Source organism: Corvus brachyrhynchos, unplaced genomic scaffold (genome assembly GCF_000691975.1).
Source record: "Corvus brachyrhynchos isolate BGI_N302 unplaced genomic scaffold, ASM69197v1 scaffold255, whole genome shotgun sequence".
Lineage (NCBI taxonomy): Eukaryota > Metazoa > Chordata > Aves > Passeriformes > Corvidae > Corvus > Corvus brachyrhynchos.
In genome coordinates this window covers 3,376,843-3,384,711 of record NW_008238358.1, presented here as the reverse complement: position 1 = coordinate 3,384,711, position 7,869 = coordinate 3,376,843, and the positions used below count along the sequence as shown (strand labels likewise).

At 38.3% G+C, this 7,869-nt stretch overlaps 1 protein-coding gene across 5 annotated transcripts in view; it reads right to left on the bottom strand.

Annotated features, from left to right (window-relative positions):
- ZNF385B (zinc finger protein 385B) overlaps positions 1-7,869 on the bottom strand; it is a 165,459-nt gene that overhangs the window by 86,410 nt on the left and 71,180 nt on the right. Inside the window, exon 1 of one of the 5 annotated variants that reach the window (XM_017735813.1) lies at positions 985-1,047. The exons of the other annotated variants lie outside the window; for them this stretch is intronic. The gene's annotated coding sequence lies outside the window, so the exon portion shown is untranslated. Of the gene's footprint in view, positions 1-984; positions 1,048-7,869 lie in introns of those variants that run through there. 5 annotated transcript variants of the gene reach the window in all.

Below are 7,869 nucleotides of genomic sequence, written 5' to 3'. Positions count from 1 at the left end.
TTTCCCTATCCTCACCTGTGACTCAAGAAGAGATTTCAACAACCTCCCAGAAACTCTGACCAGCCTCTGAAAGGAGCATGCTACTTCTAAAGCTCACTCGATACCCACCACCTTCACACACCTGGTTGTACAACCACTGCAGCAGTGGAAAACACCACCAAGGTAAGAGAGGAAAATATCTACTCTGAAACCCAAAAAATTTAGCACAGCTGCAATATCCCAGATGCCTTCTCTCATTCCAATGGAGAGGCTTTTCCAAGGGCTTTGAGGACAGGCAGGTCTTTCAGTCAACTATTCTCTGTAGGTAGAACATGTGACCGGCAATTGTTCCTACCCACCGAACTTAGGGAAAAACAGTATTTTTCTGAGTTCTTGCAGGAAGGATACTGAAAACAAGAGGTACAAAGACATGTTTAGCTTCCTCTTATAAATTCCTGGGTTCAGCAACTGTTTGCTTGAATTGAAAATTGCTAACTTTTATTGTGAGATAATAATATTAGGCCTGTAGATCAGAGAATAACAAGAAATAAAAGTATACCATCCCCTGTCCTTTCTTGTCCCTTTCTGGTTTGCACTGAGGCCAGTGCGCTCTCCCCTTTACCTTCCCACCCACAGTGAGGACAGAATTCTCCCTAAAGGCACACAGGACAAACAAACATGACAGCGAAGAATTAGCAAAATATATAAGTTAATCATACATAAACAAACTCCTTTTTTCTGCAAAGCAAGCTGTATCAGGATCAGATTTTTCTTTAACTAATCTTCATTAGAGTCTCACCAAAACACTATCAAAAGACCTGATCAAAAACCCAGAAATTAAAGCAGGAGAAAACTCTGCCAAATATAACATACTAAAAAGCAAACCCTTGTTTTAACTGCACAGCTCCAAACCATGGCCAACAAGGTTCTGCAGAAGTCAAGCCAAACCCATCCCCAACCAAACCAGTCTAACTAAAAGAAAGTTGTTGTTCAGATAGATCCTACCTTCTTTTACCAGTTAAACCAACTTTTGTAGGAGAGAGTGCTGCTTGTCTCTGTGTTCTTTACTCTATTGATTGTTGTGTAAATATTAGGCTTCCTGCTTGTGGAGAAACTACTGCAAAGTTTCTTTCAGTTCTGTTTGCACATTTCAAACGTGTGCATGTTTTAGAACAAGGAAGTTTATGTAACGTTCCTGAGAAAGTGCAGTACATCACGGCTCATTTTAATTCAGGTATGAATACATGACACAGATGAATTCACAAAACACTCCTTTCATCTGAAATTTAAGTAGTAACCCTTTTTCCCCTGAAGGTTTAAGCAGCTTTAAGTGATGAAACGATTATATTTTCCTGTTTCTTTAAAGCAGTACTGGATTGAACAGCTTTGGATGACTCTTTCCTGAATTTATTCAAATATGAATACACCATCAACCATAAGGATATTTGAATAAGTAATTCCAAAAGATGTCAATGTTCTCTGCAGCCATAGAATATAATTTTGAAATTTGCTCAAAGCATTTTAGTATTACAGCACATACAAACATCTTCTCCTCAAAGGCCAAATTTTCAAGTACTGAACAAATCCAAATATTTGTTTGCAAAATCAAGAAATCTGTACATGCATCTGGGATATTTATCTACCTAAATGCAAACTTTTGACATAAATTTTATTTGCACAATGTTCACTACCAGTGCTGCATTACTGAAATTCTTGCTTACCTGTAAAGCTGGTATCATCTTTTCCTTTTTAAATTACTATCTTTTGGAGAGATCATTGGGAAAGTGAGGGCAGACTACTTCTGTACTTATGGATTATCCTTCTTTACTCAGATACCTCCCACAAGTTCAGAGTCCTGTTCAAACACCACCCTTCCAGGACCCTTTCTGCCCCCCACTGCTGCCTCTTGTGACTCAGTTCCTGTGCCTGCTTCCTCGAAAGTAGGGTCAAGATAGTGCTTGACTACCAGAATGGGTCAGACATCTTCCCTCATCTGCCAGCATTTGCACTGCTCAGCTCTTGCCAAAATTCGTATCTTATTTGGTGCACAAGTTTCCAAGTTTTATTGGGTTTCCCTTCTCAACAGATTCTCTCTCTTCGTGTAACAGAGCTGCATGTTCTGCATAAAGTAGTTTTGATGGGTTAAAGCCAGGATTTTTTTGGTTAGTTGGTTTGTTCATTTGTTGTTCATTGGGGTTTTCTTTTTGGTTTGTTTGTTTTTGTGGGTTTTTTTTCACTTTTTGAATAGACAGAATTTTCTCTTTTACTTTCATCCCAGTCCAACTGTCCCCAAAGGCTTGGTGCCAGTTTCTGGACTCTCACTTCTCTCTCTCAGCTGACAAACCATTTTTGGGCTTGCCAGCTGCTAGGCAAAGCTACAGACAGATGATGCCTGGCCAGCACAGACTGCCCATTGCCTATGCCTTGTCTCCCAGGAGACAGGAACAGCCCAAGATTTTTGGGCTGTCTGCACTGCCCAGCAGAGTGGCCCATTCTGTGGGCTCTCAGATAAGCCACACTGGGAAGCCAAAGATAAATGGGAATCTAGACATTACCATGATAATGGTAGCATAGGGAAACTGTGTCTAGGGATGTTTAACAAAGCATCTTGAGGCTGCATGGAAGATGCAGGTTGCTCCAATTTCAGACAGGATTAACACATTTCTAAACAGAGATTGCTGAAATCAAGTAAATTAACAACAGGAACAACCAGATTTCTCTCAGGCTTCTCTGTTAAATCTGCTACAACATGTATTTCTGTGCAACACAGCAAATTACTATTGTGATTGTATCTGAACACACAAAATTACAAAGAAGCAAAAGGTCTAGAAAAACCAGAAAGCCATTCCCTACAAAAAAGAATCCAGCACCCAAGGTATAAAACTATGATCATCAAACAAAACATAGAAACGAGGTCACAGACACATATATGGAGAGAAAAAGGACAAGGGATAAATGCTTATGAAGTAGCTGTATTAACAGTCCTGAAGCACATACAAACATGCAACCTAATTTGCTGAAATCTCATCAATTCAATCAGACTAAACTAAATTCTGCACTAATCTTAAATTCTGCCTCACAAAAACACCTCTCCACGCCATTTTCTTGTCTTTAGAAAGTTAAATAAGGTGACAGTAACAAAACATTATGGTCAATGATCACGCATCAGTTTAGGTAAAAAAAAAAGAGAGAAATTTAAGTAGTAGTTTTAAAAGCAACAGAATCCTACTGATGCCTTTTCCTGGTCTTAAAATCAAGAGTCATACACGGTTAGAAGGGGAAAAGGGATTTTACCTTGGTATTTATTTTAAGGATTGTTAAGTGCACACATCCAGGTCATATGCATCGAGATGCACACCGCTGAGTATATCTCCAAAGATCTGGTATAACATTATAGGTTTTACTAATTAGCATATCTATCAAAGATTCTCCAATGAGAGGCTCAAGTGAGCCCTCCTCCCCAAGGAACCTTCCCCTGGATGGTTCTATCTTAGTTTACAGAATGTGTTCTGGAGAGGATTTTGGGGTATGGGGCACACTGATCCCTACCTACGAAGCTTCTAAAATGTTTAGTCTCTTAGCTTGACAAACAAGTCCAAGAATGTAGGCAAAAAGCACTGGGAATACAGAAGCTGTAAAAAGGTATAACAGGGGTATAAAAGAAAAGGCAAAAATCTTCATGGCATCACTATGAGATGTAATTTACCACATACCAAAGATGATCATCCTTACACAGGACAAAAAGTAATTTAAACACTCAAATCACAGAAAATGAGCATTCTGTTACTATTTATTTCAACAGCTTAAAAACCTACCAATGACATTCCCCAGTCAAGGTTGCCTAGTATTAAAAAAACCCCCAAAAACATTAAAGGTGTTTTCTACAAGCTGATCATCTAACTATAAACAGGACTTTGAGGACAGAAGAGAGCATTTATGTTTTTGACCTACCAAGGCATCCTAAGAGGAACTTTTTGAATGCATCATGCACATTTGAACACTGCAGTTAAGCAATGCTGTATAATCTGCAACACATTAACAACTCTGAAATTTAATAATTTCAAGTTGTTCTTTAAAATACACATGAAGGCATTCCCTATTTCAAATGCTACTACTAGTTGTGCTTATTAAAACTATTATAAAAATAATAATAGTCAACAGGTTTTAGCAGCATAATGATAAAAGAGAATTAAAGACATGCAATAATTAAACATTAATTTTTTTACAGTGAACCGTCAGTAGGCTCACAAATAAGAAACTTATTTTCATTACTTAAGAAATACATATTTCCAATGGACTTGCTAACAAAAATTTTCATTTAGAGCCTTCCTTCAGAAAATGTCATGATTACCATCTAAACTGGAAAAAAAAAAGTTCAAATGCTGATTTTGGCATTTGTATTTCTTTGACGCAGTTTACCCAAAGATAAAAAGTATCTAAAAAAAATAGATCCCAGTCACCCCCAGTGCTTATATTTCCAAATTTGACTACTCTGTTCCTAAACTGCAGTAAATGAGTACAGCTTTCACTAATGGATTGCTATTAAAAATAAATCAGCTAAACAGTGCCTGCATTTCTCCTTCCATACAGCTGGAGCAAGCATACAGCGCTCTATTATGCAGCTGCTTGAAAGACAGATTTCAACCTCCACATGGAATTACTTACCCAGAAGCATGTTTCTCTTCTGCAGTTAGTTCAGCAGAATAGAAAGTTCTGCACAATAGATATAGCAAAAAGAATGTTCTCACAAGCTCCTTTTTGACTTGGTGCAAGCCTTGAGTAGGGCTTGAGGTTGTGCTGCTGAGAAATATGCCTTGCCCCACAGAGCTGCTGGGACACTTTACTTCACTCCCATTGGTGAATGATACCTCTTCAGGCAATGCACAAGTGATGCAGACAGGCAGCAGCTGGTGCCACCTTAATTTGAGGCAACAAAACCATAAAGAAAAGAGGAAGTAGTCACTTCTGTAAAATTTTTAAAGTTGACGTATTTTAGTATATAGGTACTGTAATTGGTTTTAAAATAGTTACCTATCTTTCACCAGGAGAAAAACTCCGTACAGAACTAATACAGTGCATCGAGGAAAATTGAAACAGTAGGCAAGTTTTGCAAAAGTAAACATCCCATCTTTCTATAATGCTTAATTTCATTACAGCTGAATTTGTCTGCTCTGATACAAAAGACTTCTTTTAAAGAACTACAAACAGGGAGCTGGTTTGGGACTTTTTATTTAGCCCAAAAGTCACCAAGACCAAACTGGACATGCAATAAAAACATTTAGAATGCTGCTGCTACTATGGCAAGTACCTACTGCTCAGTAAAATTGACCACAGGTACTATTTGCCCAAAATTAAAATTAACCTTTGCTATGAAGACGAAAAATATCCCTCTTCATATTACAGAGGCAAAAGGCACATAATCTCAAAGCTGGGACTCAAATCAAAAATTTCAAACCAAGAGGATCCTCTCTAATCTGCAGCCCCTCACTTTGGGATGTGCTGTGTCAGTACACATCAGCTGGGGTCTGCAAAGATTTTGTGACTCTTCAAAAGAATTTTTTCAAGCGCATCCTAGTAAGGATACTTAATAGAAAGAGTTTTATTAACAATAAAATTTAAAAATTATGGGAGAGAGAGAGAGAAAGAAAACATCCCAAATTATTAGGAACAGATTTTTACCTCATGCAGTTTGCAGTTACGTTACATAATTCCTCATTGAGAACTAATGATTACAGAAGAAATCCTGTATATAATCCTTCCACTTTAATGCTTTGTGTTAAATATATAAAGATTTACTTAATCTTCTCATTTGTTTTTTACAAAAGTGAAGGAATGAGAAGAGAGGTAAAAGATGACTTTAAAAAGCAAACTTCTTGGAAGAAATTTCCATGTCTCTAGAAATACTAGACAGAATTTCTGTGGCAAGATTAAATTTGTACCCAGTCCTGAATAAAGTATATTGTTCCAGTGACAACACTCTTCTCTAGTATGTGACTGTTGGTTACTCAAAACAGCACATATGAAAATTTAGCTTAAACTTAATTTTATTCTACAACCTCCTACTCCTCCCTTCCACTAAAGGGGGATTACTTTTATAATTACCTGCTAACATGAGTTGGCAGCAATTACATAATTTTGTTACATGTCCCAAAATATTTGGTACTCTTGAAGTCCCTGTCTTAAAAAAAAAAAAAAAAAAAAAAAAAAGGGTGGGCATTGCTAGCAGTGGAAAAAATGAATCAGCTTTGACATAAAAAGGCAAATAAAAATCAAACCAAATTAAAAATAAACCTCTCTGATTTTTAAGCAAATCTTGGAAGATGTGACTCATTCTCATTGCACATTGGGATTGGTAACACCAAACTTCTGTGAAATTTTATGTGGGTTTTATATAGACTCTGATGACCTCACAAGATGACCAGTATTCTCAATAAATAGTCTGTTCTCTCATGCTGATAGTAATATTAATAATAGCATTTTCTGTGATGACTGAAGGATTTTTTTTAATTTCACTGTTAACTGCAGAAGTGTCTTACACCTTCCATAAGCATGTAGTAGGTTTATGCATTATAGAAAGACAAAACAGCAGGGACTGTAACTCCCCCGAACTGGAGGCATAGCTCCCTCACGCCCACCACTTGCTCAATGACTGCAGTGTCTCTTTTTTTGGCAATGTTTGATAGTTCCTTGCTAAAACCATTACAATGCACTAGTTTTAACCATTTATCTAGTTTAACGTGCCATAGCTCCTTTCCATTTCCCTCTTACCAGCATATATCACCCTGTCTCACAGAAGACCAGACCTTGGTTTCAGAGGAAGGTCTTAACACACTAATCTCAGATTTAATGTGTCAGCCTGCCCTCTAGCTCACATCTAAAATGGGATCTCCAAGCACAAACCATCACAGTGTTAACTAGAGTTTTCTCTTCCCCTCACTTTAAACAATGCTAACTCCCATCTACGCGACTGATAGCCACTGTCTCAAGATTTTGGAGGTGCCCTGACCTTTTTTGTCTGAGAAGGCCTCTTCAGAGATCCATAACAGCACAGAATGCCTCTTCACATTATGAGCATGATGGACTCTGGGTACTGAGGGCATGCAGTGCACTTGTGCAAGCACAACAGAGGTGCTGTGGGTGGGAAGGAAAGCAGAACAGCAAGCTGTCGCTGTAGTACCAAGACAGCACAAAGAACGACACGGATCCAGGATCGGGTTCAAAGGCCAGAAATGGCTAGGTTTAATTATATAATTCAGCTTATATAGCTTTGTTCACAAGGGTGGCATAAAACCATTGGATGCTTGACCATCCGCCTCCCAGAGGGATTGGCTGAACAGCGTAACACCCATTTCCAAAGTATTTTTCCCAGTGAGCCAAAACAAGTCCATGCAGGTGTGAGTCTACAGAACTTTCTTCCACTGTTTCTCAGCTAAAGCATGAGAAAGGAAAACTTCACAAAATGCTTCAGTAGCTGGAAAATTCCTCTGCTCCTGCTCTTTAGCATCTACAGACAGCAATTCCTTTTGGAACAGCAGTCTGAGACGGTCATGCGGCTACTGCATTATAGATGAAGAAGTCACGAGGGTGAGGATAGGTGGCTGGAAGAGAAAGGAGAAAGTGGAATACAGAAGAGAAAGGTGTGGGAGGAAGGTTTCAAGACAGTATAATATGTGTGAGAAGAACTCAACGAAAGGGCTAATGTTATTGTACCAGAAAAAGAGATGAAAAGAAAGCAAAAACATTAAGATGAAAGTAAAGCAGGCAAAGAACAATGGTGAATTAAATATAAAAATGAATGCATTTTTTTTCCCAAGCAGCTGTGAGGTGCTGACCTCCCATAACACAGTGGTACGATGTTCACTGCAAGTGGCACACCCACACCACACATCT